Consider the following 26,100-nt stretch of genomic DNA (forward strand, 5'->3'; position numbering starts at 1 on the left):
TTCCCGCAAACTCGCGGATTTTGTTGCCATTTGTGACACGTGTCTCTGTAACTTTGACACCGCGCCGAAAGGCACCGAGGTCCCTTGAGTGAGCTGTCCATCATAGTGAGGAAAGGGGGGGAAGACGTTGCATACCCTAGTGTGTGTGTGGCAGGGCCAAACGGGCGGGGCTTCTATGCGAGTTCACATGCCTCTTGTTTATAAAGGGTCAGAAACTGATTAGAGCAGCAGATGAGGAGAAAGCAGCCTTCTGGTCACAGGAAGTGCACGGGGATTGCGCTCGAGAAACTCTTGGATGCAAAGACCTCCATCAAGGATTACATCTAATTGTAGGCGGTAGAGATATGGGGAGGAAGCACACCTGCCTAGCCTCGACCGTGCTCACTAGTTGTTTGGGCGCCGAGGTCCCTCGAGTGAGCTGTCCATCATAGTGAGGAAAGGGCGGGAAGACGTTGCAGACCCTAATGTGTGTGTGGCGGGGCCAAACGGGCGGGGCTTCTATGCGAGTACACATGCCTCTTTATAAAGTGTCAGAGAACGATCAAAGGAGAGCACCAGATGAGGAGAAAGCAGCATCCTGTTCACAGGAAGTACAAGGGGATTGCACTAGAGAAACTCGTGGATGCAAAGACCTCCATCAAGGATTACATCTAATTGTAGGCAGTAGATATAGGGAGGAAGCACACCTGCCTAGCCTAGACCGTGCTCACTAGTTGTTTGGGGGCTGATTATTTGAGCTTCAACTCGGGCATGTGCAAAAATCCGCCCGCGAGCGAATTTGTGAATTTTCGGCAATTTCGTGAGATACGCGGAACACGAAATTGTCGAAAATTCGCAAATTTTGCGAGCGGAACGGATTTTGCGCCCTTACTTAGACTGTATCATGCATGTCTGATTGCAACTCGAATGTAGTTTTTAAATATCACGGTGCAGCAGACTACTTGTTTTGGTTTGGCTAAAGACAAAAACATGAATGTTGCTTCCATTCCTTCATTGACTAAGTACCATATATTGTGTAAACACACCAATCATATTATTGATGTACCACTTGCCCTGTTCAGGAATGGTAGTATTAATGTTTCAGACAGTGACCCCTTGGGGTGGTTGTTGTGGCCAACAAAATGCAATGCATGTAAACTGCGTTTTCTTAATGCAACGACAGGTTTCACACAAACTAGACCTGATCCTCGTTTTCCACATTCTCATTCAGTTACCACGTATTCTGTGGGGAAATTGTGTCATCAATGGTTGGGACACTCCACACTGACATCAATAAAACAACACCTGTCCCTTTTGTTGAGTGACATTAATTTGGCAGATTTTATTTTAGGTCCTAAATCACCTTGATCAAAGCAATTTATAAATGAGGCATATAATGAATTATGGAAATTATCACAGATGGAAGCTGTAGTACATCTCCACCAAATTTACCAGGCTAATTTGGAAAAAGTCCTTGCAGTTGTGGATCACAGCATTAATACATTATCTTCCCGTATTACACCTTGGATAATACTGTTTTCTCTGTTATTGATATTGTACAAAATGATGTTTCTGTGTTTTATCATGGGCAAAAACAATTGCACTCTGTAATGCAATTTGCATGGACGTTACAAACGTACAAAATGGGAAAAGTTCCATGCGATTATTTGAATGCTTCTGCACTGTTTTTGCCATTAAATTTATCTGATAAACTGAGATTTAAGGCCATGAAAGATGCAATTTACACACTGTTACATAGGGAACAATTAGAACAGTTGTCTTTTTCTGTGGCAGAGACTGATTCAGGTGTGTGGTTAATACGTGGTATTATTTCACTACCCTTCTCACTATTTCAGTTCTCTTCTTGCATGAAACACTTCCCAGGTGGCCACTTTGAACCCCTGGGCAGTGCTATTATTCATAAATTGTGATCCTTGCCTTTCACATACAGATGTCAGTGCGCAGATAAGGAGGTTTTCCTGGGGTGGATTGTGATTCCACGGCAGGACATTCCCTAGTTTGTAAGCAAGTTCAGTTGCACGGTGCCTGGAACATCTCTGCATCAAATGTGGCTTGTTTTATTAAAAATACGCCCATCCCAGCTAATATTCCAATGCTCAGGTTGCTTTCAAATGCCAGTTCTCTTATTTTGAATAACCATGACTGCTGTGGCTTACAGGCTGGCATCCCGTAAATAGTAACAGTATTGCAACGTGTTACTTGTTGCAGCTATGTCCTTTTTCCCCCCCTGCATGGGATTGTAGATAGTTCACTTTGGCATTCCATTCCAATTTTGAAAACAGATTTCAATAAACTAAGCAGGCTCAAAGCGCTATGGTTTCAACAAGAAGTGGCTCTCACCTCAGCGCAAGAGACCTTCGAATTGGAGGTGGCAAGAACTGCTAGTAAGACACATTCACTACTAAACACCAATCTCCCACTCCATTTTGGAGAATTAATACACCAAATATTCAATGCGTCTGATACTGAAGGCCTTGCTCATTTTTTGTAAACGGGTGGGATCCAGACTTGTGTCCTCTTTTTAGACGATTTTTTAAGTAATACTGGCCTTTATTCACTCTATTTTTTCCAGCACGTTCAGAGGTTTTCCATTGATCCTCTTGCTGGCGTATGGCCTGCTGGTACTTTTGCTCCTGTTACGCAATGGCTGCCCATCTTGTGGTACTGCACAAACCCGGTCAGTTGTAACTGTACCATGACCGAATGCAACAACTGTTTGGATGTTTGACATTGGTGACGCTTGGCGTGAGTTATGAACTTACTTTGCACTTTTCCTACTTCACTTGTGTGCAACATGTGTTCTATTGCCGACGGTGCCCTTTCAATTAGGCCTTGGAAATATGACTCTCCAATGCCTCCAGCACTGATACGGATTATGATCTGTTGATGAGTCCATTACTGGCCCATGACCAGGCCTGTTCTGGGGACGGCTGTTAGATGCATGCGGCTGCACTTGGAATCTTGGCAGACTGGAATATGTGTGAGGCTGCACAGCACATCTTGCAATGGATTTCACTGAGTATCATGCAAGTTGCCCGGATATGCTTATGGAAGCCTAGGATTATGAGGAGCACATGTGGTCATTCGAACTGCTCAACTGGATGGATCCCCCTTTGCTATGAACGAATGAGAGGACCTTTTGACTTGCATTCCACGGTTCACGTAATATGATGAATTTCCAGGACTCACCTTTAAAACATTTTTACATTTTCCAATTTAGCCCTTTTTCATAGCATTTTGATTCTGCTTACAGTTGCATTCTGTTTCCTCCATACGCTACAACCTGGCCAATGTAGGTTGTCACGTGGCCGATAGGGACAGTGGCAACATTGCTAAGTTAGCATGAGCCCAGCAGCTATGATTCTGCTTTTGCGCGCATTACTACATGGCTTTATTTTTGCAAGCCTCTGTTTATGCTTTTCACATGAGAACTGTCTCCTTGGTTCGTTCATTGCCTGTTCCTGGAGTTTAGTCTGAACACTGTGAGTAAGGTCGATAAACAAAGCCTCTTGTTATTCTGTTCTGGTCAGTCCCTGGCACCTAGACAAAACATGCTAGCACAGCTTCTGCTGGATACTCGTGCTTTGATATTATGGGGATGCATGTTTAGGTAACATGCACTGGGAGAGGGAGCTTTCCAGGGAGAAGAGCCATGCTGTTCCTATCATGTACATATACCATCTAGGCACGGGGTCTGCTGACAAAGCCCAGAGATCTTCTATTAAATAATATTACTTTTGCTTACCAAGGGGAGGGTGGTTAGGCCTTATAGTCCTTTATCCACTGTCTTTATATGATGACATCTCCCTTCATGATATATGGCCTTGCTGCAATGCTAACTGTGTTGATTTTATGCATTTTTCTGCTGGTTGTGGCTTGTATACTGCGTTTTGGAGCACAATAATTAAAATGAACATTTTGTACTATATTCGTGTTTTTGTCAGTTCTTATTGAGGACAGGTACGAGAGTGTGAGCGAAAAGGTGTGTCTTGTTACAGCGATTCCTGAGAGATCCGGGAGTGTTGTGTTCTGTGGTGTCTATTCATTTGCTTCTTCATGAGTGTGTAGGAGAGCAAGTGAGTTACTATAGCTAGTCGGTCCTGGATTCGTGGGCACTAAGGTGGTGGGAATGCTTAGCCCATAGACAACAAGGTCCCATATTCCTGCTCATAGTTCTGTGTATGTGCAGAATCCCTGCAACAATATATCTGTAACTGTCTGGGAGGGAGCTGTGGCCTTTTTTGTATTTGAGATGGAGAATTGAGCATTGTCAAGACGAGGGCACTGTTTGCTGCACTATGCATCTTGTCAATAAATTTGCAATATACCAGACCAGAAATCGATGTCCTGTTTGTAAATTGATGCCGGGATGCCAATCGGGCCTAGCGCACTGTCTCCTCTACTTTTTCGAATTAACGTTGCAATTCTGACAGCGTCAAAAGTTGTTGCATATTGGTGGCATATGGCCACAGTTGATGTTAGCGGGAACTGTGCAAGGTTTTGTTCGCTTAAGGCTGGCACTTCGATGGACTTTATGGGAGAAGCTTTAAATAGCATGATAACATGCTTTATCCATTTTTCTGTGGTAACATTGTGCCCATTTGTAGCAGTGAGAAATGAGCCACTGTTCAGCCTATTTATGATCATCCAGAACCCTCTTGCATTTTTGTGCCTGTAAGCCAAGAACATTTCGGTTTGGAACAGTTCCTCATGGTCTCGTTTGGCTTGCCAAATCTGTCTTTTATGCTGGGTGCACAAGAATTTAACCTCAGCGATTAAATTGAGGTGTGCTTGTGTTTTAAGTGAACGGCACTTCATATTGAGTTTTCTTTTTTACATCCTAAACTTCTTTGTATACAGGGTTTAGAGTCCATGAATTTTAAGTGGTCAGGCCCTTGTATGTTGCTGACCAAGGAAGCGAGTAGCGCTTGTGCTAGCCTCTCCCAATCACTAATGGTATCTATTAATGGCCTCCCCCGGTCAGCTAATGTTATTTTCCAATCATCATACTTTATAGAGGCTTCTGAGCTCCATTTAATCAGTCTCCAGATGTATTACAAATCATTTGTCCCTATCATTGTCAGTGATGGGTTGGTGTTGATTGTGGTGCAAAATCCCCAAACCTGAGGCATATGGTCACTTTCACAGCACAGCTGGATGGAATAAGTTTAAATACTGTAGAAGAAGGTAACTGAAATGAAAGTGTAATCCAACACTGCTGACCTCTTTGGGCAATAATGCGTAGTGCGTATGGGTTGATCCTCTGCGTAGCGACCATTCAGTGCTCGCATTGACAATGCCTCTAAGGCTGCAAGTATGGAGCAACCCAAAGAATCTAATCTTTGCGGTTGTGAGACTTGTGTGGAAATCTGCCACTGGATATCCTCCATATTTTCTACCATGCTTCGATAGGGATTCTCTAGCAAATGTAAATTATAATATCCAGTTAGCAGAAAATGGGACTTTGTGTGTTTGTGTTAAATAGCAGTGACCAGTTGTTCTAGTTTCTTCACACACTGTTGCTTCTCTGCTACTGCTCGATGGATGTGAACATTTGAATTGCCAATTTTTGATATCCTCACATTGTAAATATTTATGGCCCATATCATGCTCCCTGACTTTGAAATCCCAAAACCAGGTCAGGCCATGCCATGATTTAGCAGAGTTGCATTGAATAAAATTATTTATTGATAATTAAATGTTTTTAGTAACTCATTGTATGAGGCTTTGAAAATCAGAGAAAGCAAACAATTGTATAAAACGCTTAATTCACGTGCATCACAATTGCTGACAATTGAATGAGTTCCTTCCCTTTTACTCTTCTTTATATCACGAACCTCTTGTCCCTCACAACAAGGTTATTAATGATTTTCTTAATTCCTGTTGATTGCCTCAGATATTTGATAATGGTAGAGCAACCTTAGATAACCCTATTGACCTTAAAGAAATCTTTGTAGCAATTAATGCTACAAATTCCAAAAAGAATCCTGGCCGCAAAGGAATTCTGGCTGAATTCTATAAATGCTATCAGGACCAACTGTCCCCTTTTTTACTTTCCCTTTTTATGGAGTTTCAGCATACTTCCATAATGAGAGGGATCTTTTAATGAAGCTACTATAATTGTTTGTCCCAAGCCTAATAAAGATCATACCTTAGTCTCAAATTTTCAGCCCATCTCTTTAATCAATCAGGACTGTAAAATATATGCAAATATTTTAGCAAATAGATTATCACCCATACTATCCAATAGTATACAACTGGCTTAATGAAAGGTAGATTATCCGCTCATAATACCCGGTTGCTCTGTCATACATTATCCCTTGCCAAATAATCCATTGGTCCAAATGGTGTAATGGCATTAGATGCAGGAAAGGCAGTTGATAAGGTTAATTGGCAATGTTTATTTAAAACTTTAGAAGCATTCTGTTTTGGTCCTATTTTTATCAATATGATTAAGGCATTGTATTCAGCCCCCTCAGCCTCTATTCTAGTCAATGGTCTGTGCTTCTCCCCATTTCGGCTGTATGGAGACACTCAGCAGGGATTTCCTCTTTCCCCTTTACTTTTTCTTATTGCAATAAAGCCCCACCTATGCTCCCTTAGTAATAGTGATACTTAAACAGGAGTATACCATTAAACTTTCTGCTTACGCTGATGATGTTTTATTATATGTTACTGACCCTCTTACCTCTATACCTGTTATCCTTGATATTATGCATAAATGTGCTGAGATTTCTGGTTACTCCCTGAATACTAATAGGACAGATTTTTTGCCATTAAATGCCATTTGTAATTCTACAATGTTGGAGAATACTGATATAATTTGGTCTCCAAAAAAACTCAAATATTTAGGGATCATTTTTACTGTTTTGGTTAAAGATACAGTTAAAACCAATTGTTCTGCTATTTTAACTCATACCAAGGAGAAACTTGATAGATGGTCTAATCTACATCTAAACTGGTGGGGACGCATTGCAGCAATTAAAATGTCCATAACTCCAAAAATTCTATATCTATTGTCTATGCTACCCTTCTCCATCCCGTCCACTTTTTATGCTAAATTATCAAAGTTATTTACTAAATTCCTCTGGAATAATAAGCCCACACACATTAGTTTTAAGGCTTTACAACTGCCCAAATGGGAAGGTGGGGTTGGTCTTCCAGATTTAAAAAAAATCATTTTGCATTTCTTGTGGCACAATGTTCTTTATGGTTCCATGCTGTCCCCGACCTCTATTGTACCTAAATGGCTCATCATGGAAAAACATTTTTGGCTCCATACCCTTTAATTGCTTTTCTCACCATGACCAAAGGCTCTTTTGGTAAGGGTTCCCCTATTCTTGCCAACTCTAAAATTGCCCTACTATCATTTGACAGTCGTTTTTCTATTACTCTGTCTTCCACTAAAAAAGTTTCATTTTGGTTCAATCCTAAACTCCAATATCATAAGCATATTACTTTCTGGAAATTATGGATTACTGCTGGTATTTTCTTTGTTGCAGACACATGTAAATACGATATGTTTTACTCATTTGATGTTATTCAAGCTAATTACAATCTGCCCTTGTCTGAGCTACCCAAACATACATTACTATGTAATACGATTCTTAATGCTTACCCACAGCTACTTTCTATGTCTCAGTCCTCTGGTATTGAATTTTGTATTTCTGTGTTCAGCCGTTCAGGACATATAGCCTCCAAAGTATATAAAAACTTACCACTTCAAAGTCTCACATTTGAATAAAAAATGGTCACCACACTTAACTCTTCATTCACCTAGCATAACCTGAAAGTACATTTGGAATTCCAACACGGCCAATTATCTTCCTGCTACCCTTATACAAACTAATATTTACCTGCTTTATCAATGCTTTTGGACTCCAGACAAATGATTTAAAGCTAAACTTCTAGATAATCCAAACTGTTGGCACTGTCAATCCGTAACTGGTGACTTACAACATTTATTTTTCAATTGTTCTATTATTCATCAGTTTTTATTAGAAATATGGCATATTATTACCCAGATCCTTAAGATCCAAAAAACTCTTATCATTTCATGTTCTAATTCTCAAATCCTCCCTTTTTAAATCTATATCATCCCCTATGGATTGTAAATCGTTGGATTTCCTTATTTCTTCTGCAATCAAATCTATTACCTGTAATTGGAAAGATGCTACTTCACTTTCTGTTAATGCATGGTGGCAATGGATTATTTTTCTTAGACGCGGGCAATGCCTTCTTCAACACTCTCATAAAGATTCCTCTTCTTGTAGGTCTAGTATGTGGTCCAGTCTAGACTCCTATATTATTACATGTTCTGCAATTTAGAATACTTATTTCAATTTGTATTAATTAATCAGTGCTTATCGTTTTTTGTCATGTTATTTATATTTCGTATGTACTTTTTTAATGCTGGTATAGGTATTCTACTTCATTATTCATCACTGTTTTTTTATTTCTTTTTCTTATATTGTAATGTGTTCCTATACTATACAGTTTGGTATTATTCTTTGTATTGTGTTTCATATTCATGAAAAATGTCTTCAATAAAACATTTTGAACATTACAATTGCTGACAATGAACTAAAGGCAGTCATTACGAGTGGCATATTAGATATTGCACACTAAAATCATGCAGTGAGGTGTTTTATATTTGTTGCGTGGGATAATTATCTCTTATCATGAGTCTTATCTGAACAATATGATATAACATGCGGGTTTTGGTGCTTATTGTCCAAAATCTACAAGTCCTAGTATTTGCCAGCCATTTTCCCCAAGCAAATTTCCGCAGGATTAAGTTTACCGCGGAAAAATTGTGATGCTGCTCAATACTGGAAAAGGCCACTCATAATAAGGTTCTTAGTAGATTACTTTCAATCTGTTTGTAGGCACGCTTCATCAAGTTACGACCCCAACACAGACCCAAGTCTTGCCCAACCGTAGACTTCTCTTTCATAAGAATTAGTATTCGCAATGACACAATCAAATACTGAAAGCGAAAGATGTAATGCTTGGCCTGAAATTATCCAGTGTAGGAAACAGAAGTGAATTTAGGCCTTCAAATTGAGTGGCATCATCTGATATTTTATCACATCTACAAAAATGTGATACCACAGGGATTGAAATTTAACCGCTGTGATAATTATCCCCTTGTGTGACTTCACCCTGCCAACTGGGACATAACTTGTGGATTTTGTGCATTCCTTCATAAATACATGTTTTTCTGTCGGTTTAGCATTGCAGAGAAACATAAGGATCAGCGTCACAAAAATACTATGACGCTACGACAGGCATGATCTACCCTTTTCATTTTTTAGAATGTGTGCTTAGTTCAGAACCATTGCAGATGCTCTTTTGCTAAATGTACAGGCCATGAAGAATGCTAACTCAAGTCAGTTTTTATGTTCCTAAATGTGAGTACTTCGCAAATTACATATGAAAGGGGTAATACATCAGTAGAATCTAATTTTTAGGTCTGGGGTTAGCCCAGATATTTTGACTATACTAAAATTAAATGAATTCTTACTTTAAGGGGAGTTCAAACAACTGTCTTCCTCCACTTGACTGCTATTGTGTCATTCACATTTTTCTTCCGTCTACCACAGCATATGGCACGAGGTAATGGGTCAGCCTCTTCAGCCACTGGCTAATTTCACTGTGAATGGTGAAATTTTATTTGGATTTAGATCGGCTTTACCCTACACCCTGTTTCTACATTATACTCAATTATGTACACTTCCCGCACGCATAGCTCACTTATTGCAGGTGTGCAAATAAGTGAGAGAAGTTCATTGCAAAATATGTACGACTACTGACAAGATGAAGCCTGTCTGACAGCTGCCCTTGTTGCTTGTTGGTCCAATAGTCTTAATTCAGGTGCCTATCCTATTTGCATAGGCTTCGCCAGACCCCTAACTAACGCTCCACTGTTGATTGGTTAGAGTACTGATAGTGTAAACTACAATTGTATATTTCGCATGCATTTATGCATCTTTTCCTTCTTTCTGAATTTAGAAAATCCGAAGTCTTTTAGACTTTAGGAATTCAAAGGTCTTCATCATGGCCATTCGCGCCCATTTATTCTGACACTTGAATGCTTGACTTCAAGCGCCTCTCCATAAAGGGCATGCGGTTTAACCCCGTACCATTTGATGCACAAGATCGCAGCACAACAGCGTGCTCCTGCATGAACCAGCGGCGCTTCTAGGAAAGCAAATGGCCTTTTTCTCCTTATTCATTTAATCAAAAATGTTACAATCAATAAGAAACTTTTATTTTAATCTTCCTTTACCGAGCAGTCAGCTTTGTTTGCTACCTGGCTGTCCATTAATTCGAGAGAAGAGAAATAATTTGATTGCTTTTACAGTACCTTGCAAGACAAATTTCCCGCTTGTTTCATCTCCTTGGGAACTATTTACAGGAAACCTAATGCAAAATTTGCAATTAAACTTGGTAGGGCTCAGAGTATCTCGATACACCCATTAAGCGAACCCTTCTGCACTGATAGATCATGGAGCATTAATAAAATATTCATAACAATGTTTAACACATTAGCCCAGTTAAAAAGCCACAGCATAAAAAAAAACAGCTGAGAAAAAAAAGATCCCTGTAAGGCAAGTGTTTACAGGATATCTATAGTAAGCACAGTAAAAGCAAGATGAGATAATGTACCGGCAATGCTATAAAGAGGTACTTTCAGAAGGAAAAATCAACAGCCACAAGATCCTATAATTGTGTATAGAAATAGTTTTGTATAGAATACACTCATTGCACAAATCTCTTGTCAGTCAGTCAGTCAAATCTCTTACATTTACTGACGGTATCATATGTTCAGTATTGCTTATCTAGCACACGTTTTCCAATTATTTTACATTTTAAAGCTTCTTTATGCAGAATGTGGATCTGAGTTTTTGGGTTTCCCATGGTGTGTCTGCGTGTGGGAGGGGAAAGGTCTGCAGAAGTACTTGTAAAACTTAGGGTTTTCTGCCTTTGAAGTTGTACAGTGGGAGTGAAATGATGGGAGTCTGTTGTGGGCTGGGCAGCAAAATAAAAGCCATGAAATAAATGCAGGTGTTAAGGGGATGTTAAAGGAGTGGCCAGGGAAAATAAATGCAAGCACAAAATCAGCCATAAAACATCCACTGAGTCGGGGGGCGTGCCCTAGCGAGCCAGCATGGCGGTCGCACTTTAGGCGAACTCCGCTGAGCCCGTCTGAATTATCCTGAAATTATCCTGCCTCGTTGGTCTATTTTATGAGGAAAAGTGATTGGAGTGCGAGAAGAACCAGCAGGGAACGTGGAGACGGCAAAAAGCGTCTGGTTCTGTGATTTGGGAGACATCTCGCCAGAGGTGCCCAGCTCGCGGGCTGGAGGCGGGGGCGGAGCTGCGTGAGCGGCCGCCAGACATGGCCGAGATTGGGATTGTGGCGCAGCCCTGCTTCACCTGAGGAGAGTCTTGTGACTTCCGACAGCCCCTGGTAGCGGCTCTGGGGCAGGGGCTGTTGCAACTGAGGTTTCTATACGGAGGGGTCATGGCGGAGGCAGTCTAGTGAGAGTGATGGGTCCTCCTCTTGCTTCCCCGCGCCCCTTCCTGTCTTTCGGTGGCTGAACCAGGCCATGTGAGAAGGTGGATCTCTCGCCCGGTGGATGCGGGGTGGGGGGGTTGTGGCACTCCCAGCGGGCCTGAATATTCTGGTTGTGGCCATTGGCTCCTGGTGTCTCCGCCGCGCCTTCTCCCTGCATTCCGGCTGGCGGATCGAGCCGTGTGGGGGGTTGGGCAGCCACACTGTGTGTAACGGAAGAGAGTGGCACTCTGGGCCGTGTGCGCCACCTCTGAAATACCGGGTGATGATCCTGTGGGCAACTTGGTTTCCCCCGCGTCTCCCAGTAGAATATCGGTGGTCAGATCGGGCCCCGTGAGGAGGTTGACTAATCACCTTGGACATAGTCGGGGCCTGTTATATTCCTGGCTGTTTGGGGCCTGCCTGTTGGATCCTTGGTTCCCCCATTCACCCCCTGTGTTCCCCAGATGAACTTCGGCGGCCATATCGGGCGGCGTGGGGTGTGTGGGCCTGTGCTTTTGGGGCTGGAAGCGGGAGCGCCGCACCCTGGGCCTGGGACATTATTTGCGTTGCCTCTGTGATCGTGCGGCGTCCGAGCTGGGTGTTCATGAGCCAGCCTGTTCATGGCTTATCCTGGCCCACTGGGGTGTATATATTGGAAGCCGGGAGCAAGGAGGTGATTTACTTGAGCCCCACAAACCATTAAACTCAGTGTTGGAAGAAGTAGCTGCGGCCGCCTGGTAGCCCCAGGCAGATAGAGATTGCCCCCGGATATATGTGGATGCAGTAATTGGCAGAGGCTTGTTGAGACGTGGCATTGCAGACGCTTGGGGGGCTTGTGTGTGGACTGTTGGGGCACCCTTCTGAGCTGTTGGAGACAGATGAACACCTGCTGGGGGGGGAGGTTTACTGTCTGCGGAAGTGGCCGAGCGAGCGCTCGATGCGGCTTGTGGGTAAGAGATCTCCGCCCAGGAGCAGCCAAACCAAACTTGGTCCGTGTAGAGTGAGAGCGCGCAGGTGAAGGGTCTGAGTGCATTGGACTTGGCAGCTATATCTGAGTTGTAGTTTCTGTCTGGGGGTCTGCCCTGCCAGCCATTCACTACATTGGGGCCCCATCGCCACCATGACGAAAGATAAACCGACAGGAGGCTCAGCTAAACAAAGCACGCTGGACCACTACACTGGGCTGGGGGCCTCGACGGCTGACCGGGGGGGCTCAAGGTGGGGTCCCAAACAATGATGCCCTCATGGCAGCCATTACGCAGTCCAGAACAGCCCTGGAAACGAAAATCAGGGAGGTGGGCTTTGAAGTGTTACTCCTCTGACAAGATCTATGAAACGCAACGGAGAGAATCACGGAGGCTGAGACCAGGGTTTCAGAAGTGGAGGACTCTGTTACTACCTTGAAAAAGAAAGTAGCGATGCTGGAAACCATTACCAGAGGCTTGGCTTCTCACATTGAAGATGCAGAGGGGAGGGCAAGGAGGAGTAATCCGAGCTTTGTGGGGTTCCCAGAGGGGTGTGAGGGAGGAGACACGGAACAGTTCTTGACCACATGGTTCGTCAGTTGGCTTCCCCCAGAATCAATGTCCACTGTTTTGTTATTGAATGATCTCATTGGGCCCACATGCAGAAGCCGACCCCGGGAGCCAGACCACAACCAGTCAAAGCAAAAAGCTTAAACAACCATGACAGAGACGGCATCCTGAAACAGGCCCAACTCAAGGAACCCCTTTAACTTGAAAACACATGTATCCGTATATTCCTGGACTATACCAGGCTGGTTCAGCAGAAGTGTCAGTCCTGTATGGCGGCAAAAACCCGCCTCCGTGAATTGAAACTGCTATATGCCCTCCGGTATCCTGCCAGACTGTGAGTGAACTATCAGTTAAGCACTCTGTTCTTTAAGTCACCCGAAGAGGTCTTCAATTGGATGGATGAAACCGTGAGGGTGCGGCCGCACACGCCGCTCAGCTGGATTCGGATTCTTTGACTAGTGACACTGTCCGTAAACCAACTAAGCCTAAACCCAAGGGGACTAGAAGATCAAGATCCAAGTGCCGCTCCCAATCCCTTAGCGACACCAGCAGATCTGCCTCGGTGACTCAGCCGGGGAAGTCGGCCTCATAAATCTATTAACACTCTTTCACTTGGGGATCTCGCGAGAATACCCGCTCTGACCGATGAGGCGAGTGTAGGGGCTAGTACCCTCATTTGACCTTCTGTAGTCCCGGGGACTGACCGCAGACTTTGGGTGGGTTTCATGGGATCCATTGGTGGGGGTGGGCGGAAGGCTCCTGTTGGGGCCCCTTTGCTGCCTTGCTGCAAAAGATACTTCAGCTGTTTTAGGGTATTGGGGTGGGGGTTAGTTTGGTTGATTACATTCTTTGTGTGCACTGCATTTGTGTTCTGTAGGGTCACTATCTGCACTTTAGATGATAATTGTTCTATGCACCCTGATATGGGATGTTTTTGTTATCTCACTGCACTACATCGCCACTACCTTTAACTGCTGCTTGCCTGCTGGTAGTCACCTGTATTGCTCATTGATACTACTGGCTCTATAAATGACAGCCCCCACAGATAGATTGCAGGTCCATGCTGGAGATTATCAGATTGTGAGCTGGAATTTTAGGGGTACGCTGGACAAGGTGAAGAGGGGTGCCACCTTCTGGCAGGCTAAACGCTATTGGGCTGATGTCTTGATGTTGCAGGAGATGCTGTTGAAACAACAAAAGAGTGTCCTCTGGAGTCTGAGAAACCACAAACAGGAGCAGAAGAACAAAAACTGGCCTCACTTGGATCAGTTAGGAAAGCCCTCACACACCACCTAGTGGTGACATGCTTCATCATTGGGCCCCACTAAAGAGGCCGAGTGCCTCTTTAGTGTGCTTCAACGCCAGAGTTACTGCGGAGCAGGTTTTGTGAATTCGGGCGTGCAGTGATAGTAAATTATTTTGTAGTGAGGGGATTAAAAAGATGTCTTAAGTGTATCCCAAAAATTGTTTATTATCAGATCACTAGGACATATAGTTAAAATCGCGTGTAGGAAAGTAGTCCACAATTAATTGTGTGGTTGTTTCCAAAGTTAGTCAGTCAACATGTTTCTGCCTTTGAAACGGTGTCAAGTTACCAGGCATTCATCAGGACTAAAAAGGTGTATTAAACCCTGGCGGTATGGGCGCGCTAAGGCCCACCCTTACCTAGGGACGTAAAAAGTGAAAATGGTGAAAAAAGTGCAAAAAAAGGGGGGGGGGAGAATTCTCTTCCCAGTTACTCCTGGTTTAGGAGGCTTCAGCACTTATATGGTGTGTTCACGGTACACCATGGGTCACGGGAGGGGGGTGGTAGCGTAATTGGCACACCGCCCTCCAAGCTAGGCACCCTCAGTATACCTGCGATACCCTCAGACCAGACCCGAGGTGCAGGAGATGCACCTCTTGGGAACTAAGGCCCTCTGCTTTCTTGGAGACGGCTATTCGCAGGTGTTCCATTCTAGGTTAATGATGGGATTCCGGAGGGTCGTTGGGTTTGTTTATGAACCCCTGCTAATCCACTTTGTGGATTCTTGGGAAACAGGTGGACCTGGGTACTTGGGACTCAGCGGTGCAGGTAACTAAAATTGGAGTAAAGTACCTGGGAGTTTTCCTATCGGACTCACCAAATGTGTCCTGAGAGCATAACATTATGCTGGTATGGGCGCGTGTGTGTGAAGAGCTGCTATCCTGGTCTCAGATGGTTTCGCTACCACGGCTGCTCTACCAATGACAGAATTGGCCTTTCCCCATCCCCCCTTCATGGTTTTGCCAAGTTAACTCGGCACTGGGGCAGTTCTTGTGGTCAGGAAGGGCGCCAACAGTGGCAATGCGGACATGTTTCCAATCGATATACTGTGGTGGTGTGGCCGCCTCGGATGTCCAATCCTACTACATGGCCTCGCACTTATTAAATGACTGGTGGTATGGGGACAGGTCTGACCCTGCATATGCAGTGGAACGGAGATGTATGGGGACTACTACCTTACACACTATTCTATACTCGGCCTCGGTGAGCAATGCCCTGCCGTTTGCCACTAGGGTGATGTTCCAACTGTGAAAGCAGGCTCTGCGGGAGATAGCCACAATTAGCTGGTCTAGCGGGCTTCCGATATTGGGACAATATAGGGAACTCCACCCTGGGGGATGAGATGCGATCCACGGTTCTAAAGTCTTTTCAAGACCTCCAGCCAGAGTACCAGATGCCAAAGACTCAATTTTACACATACCTTCAGTTCAGGCATGCCGTCTTCCTCAGTGTTACGGGCTTGGAGCCTCTCCCTGATTTTAGCCCCATTGAAGCTAAATTGTTTATGGGAGACCTAAAAGACCACAAATTCTCCAAAAGCTATCTGTCTCTGGTGACGAACTGTCCCACTACACTAGATAAACTGAGGGTGGCGTGGGAGAAGGACCTTGGCCCATTAGAAGGAGATGACTGGACCGAAGCGCTGGCCTCCCCTTGGGAGGCTACAATCGCAATGCGGCTCCGACTAATTCAATGTAACTATTTACACCTGGTATACTATACTAGAGCCAGGTTGTGGAGGGTAGGCCTAATGGCGTCCCCTCTCTGTCTAAGATGTGGTCAGGAGGATGGTACCCTATTTCATATGGTCTGGCTGTGTATGTCGATCGTGAAATTATGGCATGGGGTGTTGGCCTGCCTTGCAGAAGTTTTGAGGTGGGAGTTCCCCTTTTTGCCTAAGCTAGTGCTGTTACATATAATGGAGGGTGTAGGGGGAAATATCTATAAGCATCACTTGATGGTGTTGGGATTTACATTAGCCAAAAGAGACATTGCACAGAAATGGAAGGCAGAGGCCCCGACTTCCTTGTCAGCATGGAAGAACAGTCTTGATTTTAACATGGGTCTGGAGACTACCATCTTTAAAGCACTGGGGTGCCCGCATAAGCATTCAAAGATCTGGAAGTGATGGGCGGATTATAGAGGCCTTTACTTGGAGCCTATTCCTGCTGGAGATGCTGGTATTCTGGGACAGGAGGGCAGAACTGTGGGGCAGGGGACCAATGGTTAAGCTGGATTTGTCATTGATGCAGTGGGAATGGAGGGGATGCTTGAGATGCAGTTCACAGACAGTGCATAGCGTGGAGTTTTGTTCCGTACATATTATTATTTCTTTTTGAAAAATGTTTATATTAAATGTCAATGCAATATTTTGTACTTTAAACTGTAGCAGATAGCCTATGGGGTTCAGAGCTCTGCGTTGTATTTGACACTTGACGCAATTAAAATTGTTTCCAAAAAAAAAAAAGATCCACTGGGCCAGAGGACTGCTGATTTACCAAAGCTGTTACACCTATTTTAGAAATCTTACAACTATCCTACTTCAATGCATCCAGCCTTGGAGAGTGTCCCATGGCTCATAGCCCTGATGCATTGTAATTGGCAAGACATGGACATAAACCAGTATCAAACACAAAGAAGGTCTCTGCACTTGAGTCAGATGTACACAAGAGGAATGTATACACACCTTACACAAAACAGATTACTTAGCAGGAGCATGGAGCAGGAGCATGAATATACCATGGAGTGATCATAGAGTGAAAATTAGCACACATGAGTTTACATGCAGATCATCCGAGCTACCAACTGTAGTAAACGGATGTTCATTGTTCTTAGCATCGCCATAATACAGCTGAAAGATATAAGAGCAGCAGAAAGTTTTGTGTACGTTTTGTGAAAATGCCAGGGCCAGCTGTTGTTAAGTCTCTACAGATCCCTCTACGAATAAGAGAGAGGCTCAGAAGGAAAACCATTGCATTCTTAGGTACAACCAATTTAGAGATGGAGAGAGGTAGTTCTTCCTACTACATGTCTTTCCCAACATGATATGGCATTGGGAATAGGCGCTCAGATCACCAATTTGCCACTATCATGACATTCCTTTCAATGACAAGGTAGATGATGCAATGTACTCCCTGACCCCTAATTCCTTCCTGAGGACCCCTGGCAGCAGAGTGGGCATCTCACAGGAGGACACATCTAGATACAAAGTCTTGAGCACAATAGTCAGTACTATAAGAACTCTCCCTCACGACCCCTTTATTTAAAAGATTCATACCACAAATTCCAATATGGACACTAACAAATACAAGCAAACCTTTTGTTTTATTTACTTCCTTTTTTTTATTGCTGTTCTTGATAATATGCCAGATTGTTTCTTTCTTCTTTTCTTCCCTCCAGCTTTTTTTCCTAGAATTAAAGGTGAAGGGTAGTTAGGCATGTTTTAGGTCTAGTATAATAATTTCATACACAGCAGAAATTCTGGGAATATTAACATCATATTAGATCTTGTGGCAGTGTTTTATTATTTTCACTGACTGGTAAAATGGCTGCATCAAAAGAATCTTGGCCAACTTGTACATTTGCCCGCAAACACGGAAAGGATAAATCCCTTTGAAACATCCACCCCTTTTTCCAACAAGGCAGTATTGATAGCAGGCCACCTGCAGAAGCCCATAGGTTTTGAATATTGAATGCATTGTATAGTGACAGGTACCTGTGAAAAAAGTGCTGTCACCATGCACATGGACAGCAGTAAAATCTTGACAATAGATCTTCCACATGCTAGCACAAGTACAAGGTTTCTCATTGTTATGTGTGATACCTTCAGCTAATCCTACTTTTTTACCCAAGTGCACTTTACTACTGGGATTTTTGAGCCCATCCTTATATTATGAACAGGAAAATGGCAAGTCCCCAAATATAATGTGATTTCTGTTAAAAGGTCATAGTTGACTTAAAGGGAGACATTTGCAAAGGGGAGACTTAGCAGCTTTGATTGTCCACACAACAGCAGCATCGCCTTACTGTAGTCAAGCAAAGGGAGCACAAAAGCAGTTTATAGCATGCTTAAAGCATCAATATTCATGTTCCTTAAAAAGCACGGCTTCAAATGAATGTGGTGCAATTCAAAACTTTAAAGGTTTCACAAGGTACTTTGCTGTTGAGAGTGCTGATGTTGTTTTCATATGAGTTTATCTTGAAAAAACAAAGACAAGCGGTGTTTGGCAAAACACGAACAGTTGATTTAATTAAACACTGTGGCTGGGAGTACAGCATACAGTAAAAGGTCCAAGGACTGGCTCACAGTACAATCGATTTGAGCACCATTATATAACTTTTTGGAGCATTATAAAACAATTCATAGATCTTTTTAGGAAGAGGAATATGGGCCTAGTTATGGAGGCATAAATGACATGCACCTGATAACAAATACATGTGTGTCTCTACTTGCATAGATACAATGAGGGCCAGCGGGTAGCGTGTCCAGATGTCTGCATGGGGAGTGTGTGATCACTGCATGTGCTGTGTGTGCTGTGTCCTGATTGGTTAAGGGTTCCTAACTTCATATGACATCTAACTTTATGGTGTTTTGGGAACACACACTTCTCTGGCCATGTGCGCTTTATTGGGGACAATCTCCCTGACCATTGTAGTGTTGCTAACTATCTGTGAGAGTAATCTGGATTTTTCCTGTTTGTGCACTTGTTCTGTTGGTTACATGTCACCCACCTGTGATCTGTCAATCAGTTACCTCAGGCCTGGGTCGCAGGGTCTGCCTGACCACAAATTTCTGACTTGGGGTTGATTTCAACACAGTGATTCAATTTTAGTTTTTATGCACACATGTATCATTGCATAAATTGACATAAATATTAACATTCCTCCCTCTAGTTGAATTTCCAACTACATCATATACCTCATATACCTCATACTTCATGAAAGTCATATTATTAGGGGCTTGCCGCGCTTCTGTTTTTACTATTAATACTTACCTAGTTACTTGCATTCCACCCAGTTTCAAGACTTTGTTTTTACAGCAGGAAATCCCCACTTTCAGGAAACCACACTAAAATATATAAATACGAGAATGTGCAGCAATGATGTACACAAAGCAGTCAACCATCGGGGAGCCAGGAAAACAAGTTGATATACCCTTCCTGCTCAGGAGCACCTATATCCTCACGCATGTTTCTTACTAAACCGTGCAGTGCTTGAGTGGCAAAAGTCAAATTCTTGTTGTCCATGTCATTGCCTGGGATAAACGTAAATAGGACGCACCAATCTTGGCACACACCCCAGCATCCATTACAATCATCAAGTCCAACACATATCGATATTGCATCACCACAAGGCGGACAGCTCTAAGTTCTTCCTTGATTGCATTAAGCCTGAGCTCAGCACTGTTCATCTTTTTCAACATTTTCCGTCTGGTTATTTGCAACCAGTGAGCGTTTGCTTTTATCTGCATCCCACATAAACTTGCTTGCTTGGAATGTCCTTGAACTGAGCTCAGCCAAAATACTCAGTAATTCTTTTTTCTTGAGCCTGATGCAACAGAGTTGTCTTCTTCTGTAAAGGGTGTTAGTACAACTCTGACAAATCTTCTCCGGGATTGACCAGGATCGGGTTGGGTATGGTGACGAGGGAGCATACACCCTGCCATCCGGGGATGAGCTGGGTGTAAGCAAATTCACCACACTGCCAGTAGGTATCCATCAGCATGGAAGTGCCCCATTGTATGTCTGGTATGTGTATTATTCCATCATAGTTCTCATTTGTGCTGAGTGGAATCAATCCTTTACCTCTAAAGCACAAGGAATACAGTGTAAGTTTCCATACAATTAGGGGTTGTCCCTTCCCTTCCAACCACATGTACCTATCAATCTCAGTGTTCCATATTTCTAGACATAGGTTATCTATGCTGGTGTTTAACCCTCCACTATGAGTCTCATTTCACTTTGCATCATCGAGGTGGATGGCCTTACACTGGAATTCCATATCCAGCATCTGTCTGTCACTAATGAAGAGTGCCCCAGATATGCTAAGGGCCACCTGGGGACAACAGATGAGAGCTAAAGTGTTTATACACTGGTGTAGTAGCTTTTCTACCTCTAAGAATCTCTTTTTGGAATGTCTTGGGGCAAACATTGTCCTCCCCTATGGTGCCCCTCCTCTGCATCCTATCTAGCTCTCTATGAATATCGCTAGGCTTGGTGAAGATGTACAGCGCTGTGGGATTGGCCTAGTAACGGGTCAGATTTTTCACTACTCCATGAAGTTCTAATCTATTGGGTTGTATCTTGGCCTTATTCTACATAAGTACAGGTGGTGAAGGCATTTCCCTAATAAGGGGAGCGATCTCTTGGGGCAAGTAAAGCCTGTCTGTGCCTCCTGAATGCGGTATCAGTGAACAGACATAACATGACCTAGCTGATGTCTCAGTGCGCATGGTGGTCATGTGCTGATACCATGTGTTGTGTAGGAGTGCACTGTATAGTGCATGCATGATGCTAGTGTTGGGTTCAATTCAATTATAAGTGACATGGGAGAGGTCCCTACGCAAGCTTTGTGTATATGTCGGGTGGATTACATTTGACTAGGCAGATCTTTGGCATCATATGGATGCAGCCACAACCACAGTAAACAGAGGGTATACAATTGTACAAAAATACATACCTTATTGAACATTGCAGGTCTTGGGGATGGATCCGGGGATGAGGTCTGTAGTCCTCTGGTGATCGGGGGTTTCTTTACTTTTGGAAGAGTTCAAAAAGGTCATGGGAAAACATTTGCGGAAAACGTTTGTGGTCTTTGACGTGCACATATAGGTCTTGTTAGGATTATGGAAGTAGCTGCCTAAGAGATGGTGGGCTGCTGTAAGAGTGGTGCACTTTGGTGGCTCGATAGTGGACCTGTTGGATAAAAGCTGTTGTTTGTTGGTGAAGATCGGAAAATATTTGCATCCTAAATCACTCTTGGGGTTTCCTGTGCCTTTCTTTTTAGTAGTGTTTTTTTTATTCATACGTGCTAATTTATTGGGGCACCGGAAGGTGGCCCTGATCGGGGTGTCCTCTTTTTCTATCATTTTTCAAATGTGGGGTGTTTATTCACAGGTCGCATTAAGTTTTATGGGTCATCAGTTCTCCCACTCACCATGACAGAAAAGGATGTTTGTTAAGGGGTGATCTTCATGAGTGTGTGGATGATCCTGGATTTTTTAACTAATATTTGTGGGTGTTGCCAGACTTCCAAAATCCTACCATCCCTAGTCTGTGTGCGCGGGGGTACTTTTTGAACTACACATGCGGGGGGCGATGTATGAAGAGGGAGCATAATGCAATAAGGTGCTGTTGGTGATTGCAATGTGCTATGGGGTCTTGTGTACACCCCTTTGCTCCCGGCACCCAACATGCAAAGGAAGTCTCCCTAACAGCGCCAGGTGTCTTGAGCACACCCTTTTTCTAGAGGGTTCTTTTTGGGTTAGCTTTGGGCTTCATTTTACTGACCTTTTGGGCGTTTCCTATGTTTCCATGTGATTTACCCAATTCTATTGTCGTGTACTGAAGGGGGTCCGAGTGCTGTCCTGCGTCCCCATGTGTTCCTGATGTGGTGGTTTCCAAGATTGGGCTATTAACTTCCCTAGATGATATGTGTAAGGTCTTGCACATGTTAGTTGATCACGAGGCCGGATATGGCAGTGAGCATATTTCTGTGTACTTCGCATGGAGATTTTTTTGCAACCTTTTTCCTTCCTGGCACCCCCTTTCCCTACAGCGACATCCGAGCCAGGATATTTGGACTTGCTGTTAAAATGGACTTCTAGCCGGCAACACTCTACCTTCATTTGTTTTGGAGGAACATGACCTGACGGGCAGGCTTAGGATGTTTAAAAAAAGGAGGAGGTGAAATGTTGCTGAATGGAGAGACTGGTGAGAGGTCAGAGCTCATTAAAATTCGCCTGAGATGGGTAATGGACTGGAATGAGCAATTGTTCTGGAGAACTTTCCTAATGACTTGTCACCATGCGGTGCTTTGCGATCAGTTGGAGTTTGTGCGTGTGCTATGGATGTTCCGAGGTCTTTATCATCCCAACTTTGTGGAAACCTGCCTCCTCACATTGAAGTATTGCTTCATTTTCAAACTTAAAAAAGGCCTCTGTTGGCATGGAGGCTGCTGGTGTTTGGGGCACTGTGGTTGGAGCTATGCGTCATTCAGAAATTTAGGTCCCAGGCTGGGAGCCAGAGTTGGTCATTGGAACCCGTCCCAATTAGACTTGGGTGAGGAGACCTGAGTGCCAGCTTTTATGTACTGGATGGGGATCCACCTGCCCCCTTGTCAAACATCCCTGGCCCCAGGGTGTGGCCAGCCAACCTCGCCCTGGAGGACTAGCAGCAGAGTGGGGCCTGGGACCCTACAGGGATCCAAATGGCAGACTGTAGTGAAGATTCACATGCGACGAATCGTACGTAAACTCTGAGCTTGCCAAATGCAAGTAAAGGCATGAATTGCTAATTTTGACTTACTAGTCTTTATTTTTTAAGATGAGTTTTTAAGTGTGTATAAAATGGATGTTTAGCATTGGGTTTAGAACTTACTGCATAGGTGGGTTTTATGATTGTGTAAAAACATTGCCTCCCCAGACAGTTACCCCTCCTTGCTGCAGTCCTTGATGGACTGGGGTCCCTGTCTGTTGCTTCTTTTGCTACGTATTTGACCAACTCCCTGATCCCTGCTGTGGTGGTCAGTGGCTGTCCGATCTCCCTGCAGCTGAGCATAAGGTGCAGTTGGGTTACCTTGGCTTGGTTTGGAGGATGGGAATTTTGCACAGACTGGCCCAGACTTATCGGTCTCTGTTCATATTAAGCTTTTAAGTGGTACTGGTCAGCCATGTCATCTATTCGGTAGCAATATTAGCATTCTCTGAGGTCCAGCTTCTGCCAACCTCCCTGACCTCTGCCCTTTTAACTGGGTTGGAACCCCCTCAGGTTTTGTGCAGAGCCCCCTTCAAGACAGGTACCATTTGTATGTTTGCGGCCAAAACAGCTCCCTTGAGGGCGGTCTTTTTCAATTTGTGTGGGACCAACTTGGTGGTATCTCTCTGGGCTTGCTCCCGTCCCATCCCAGTGGGCAGCTGTATGAGGCGGTTGCCCATCCCATGTTCTGTGTCCCTCCCCATGTGGTCACCGTGGACACTTCTTTGAGGTGGTTTTCTGTTTGCTCTACGTGACAAATTTCCTATGGTGGTTACGTGCTTAGGTACCGCATTCGGCAGCAGGAATGGGGTTTTAGGCATGGGAAGCACACCACATAGCACCAGGCAACCATGTCTGCACCACCGTTCTACCTGTGGGGGTGCCATGGTGGTGGTAGGGGCTGAGATTAGTGATCTCAGAGGTACGTGTGCTCTGACTGCTACCGACATTGCCCCTATGCACCCAGATCCTGCTTCCCATCCAGTCTCGGGGGACCCAGTAGGCATGCGCTGTCCCAACTCTCTTCTTCCTTGAATACCTTGCTGGCTATAATAGTTCTCATTCTGTTGCTGCTTCAACTAGAAGATGGTGTGTGCGACATGCCCACTGCTAAGCTAACCTGTCTAGTTCAAAAAATGTCCCATATATTCCAGGACTGGCTCAGTGAAGGGTGTCTGATTGACTGGGACTGTCCATGCCTGTGTAAATGCAGTTGGGGAGTACTTCGCTGGTCCGGGTTCTAGGGAAGAGGCTCCAGGGTTCACTTGTCTGCAAACTGTATGGATATTTGTAGCTTGGTCATTAGGTCCCGACATAATATATAAGTTGGGGATGAGGGGAAATATAATAACTGTTCCCTTATCCTATTCCCCTCTATCTACAGCTCAAGGGGTTCTGTGATGGGGATCCCGGCCACTAGTCATAGGCAACAAGTTTGTAATTTCCACACTCCGCAATTCAACTGCGGTTGTCACCTATGTTCTATCTCACAGAATATGTATCTAGGGGCCTTTGATCTTCTGAAATATCTTGTCCTGGTGATGGTCTTATAGATTCATCTCAGCAGAGGCAAAATGTCGACACCTTAATCATTTTTCTTTACTTTTGGTTAAGATTGAATCCAGGTGACTTTTTCATATGTTTAGGACAGCCCCTACTTTGTTGTCTTGTGGGAAATGGGATTTTGAGTACTGATGACTAACGAAATGTCATAGGTTAAGATCCTATTGGCCTGTCATCAATACCCTTGAAATACCTTTTTACTTTTGGAACACCTTTAGTAATCTTTGTATTTCAAATATAATAGAACAGATTTAAGCAACACACGAAGTTGTATGTATTTATTATTTATTTTTGAAGGCAAATTGACCACTGTGCCTTTCATTCATTGTGGATGTCAGTAAAAGATGACGAGCAAATGCTTAAGTTTATTCAAATATACTTTTAAATATATCCCTTGTTGGCAGCATTACCCTACTCTTATTTACCCAAGCCCACACTGGTATATCAGGTTGCTAATTTTGATATATATAAGAATCATATACAGCACTTCACATCTCTGTCTTTTCTCCAGGCACTATTATGTCTATTGTAAATGTTTATACTTACCATTAACAATATTTTTGAAGTCCATTTTTGTTGATACGCTATATCCAACTCCCATGTATGTATTTTCCATTATGTTGAACAATTTGTGTTGAACCCCTATTGAAATGGCCTTCAGCAGTATGGTGCGGGAGTTTGGCAAAGGTTCTGACTCCTTGAACTCAACCTACCATATAGCCCTACCTCGATGCACATTGCCTTTGTATCTGCACAATTGTAGTTCTCTGAAGGGGTTTGGCTGTGGCCAGGCAGCGTACCCACACTCCCATGAGTCCAGCAACAGCTATATAAAGCTCAAGGATGTGTATAAGAGGGGTTAGTCACAGGGCCTGTGCAGTGGTCAGGTCCTCTGTTTAACCTCCTGTGTCAACACCCATCTGCTGCCCACAGATTTTAATCCGTCATAGAGGTATTGTCAACAGTGACATGCCAACAGTGACATGCCCTGCTTCCAGACACTTCCCCAAACCTTCATGCAGTCATTTTTCCTGGACTGCAATGTTGCTCTTTTTTGTCAGCATTCTATAGGGTACCCAGGCCCCCTCATCCACCATAATCTGCAGACTCATTTGCTTTTTATTTTGGCTCTGCAGATCCATGAGCAAAAAAACTATTTTTTTTTCTTTAAGGGAGCTTATGTACACTGAGGTTAGATAATGCCCTTTTGCCTACTTAATACACTCTTAAAAGGTTTTCTGGAACCAGGCTCCAAGTCTCTCCTCAGAAAATGAGGGCCATAATAAAAATATTTCTGCTGCAACCAGCCAATCAGATGGCAATGGGTCATGGGCACTCTATGTATCTGCATACCCCACTTAATATGATGAGAGAAGTTATTGTCACGTCCAATCGAATGCATTTATTTTTCAAAATTGGATCTGTGGACTATGTTCTAAGGATGTTCAATGAATTACCAGTCACAATATCTTTAGATGTAAAGCCCATGCAACACATTTGTGTAACACAAAAACTTGAATACTACTGATCGGATTGATATCAAATCACAAAAAGATTTGGGTCTGAGTAAAAGCTCTTCCACGCCCTACTGCTCTTTGAGCAGTGGAAAATTAAAAACTAAAATTATAACACGTTATCATTTTATTTTTCCTTACTGAA

Source organism: Lissotriton helveticus, chromosome 4_1 (assembly GCF_964261635.1).
Source record: "Lissotriton helveticus chromosome 4_1, aLisHel1.1, whole genome shotgun sequence".
Taxonomy (NCBI): domain Eukaryota; kingdom Metazoa; phylum Chordata; class Amphibia; order Caudata; family Salamandridae; genus Lissotriton; species Lissotriton helveticus.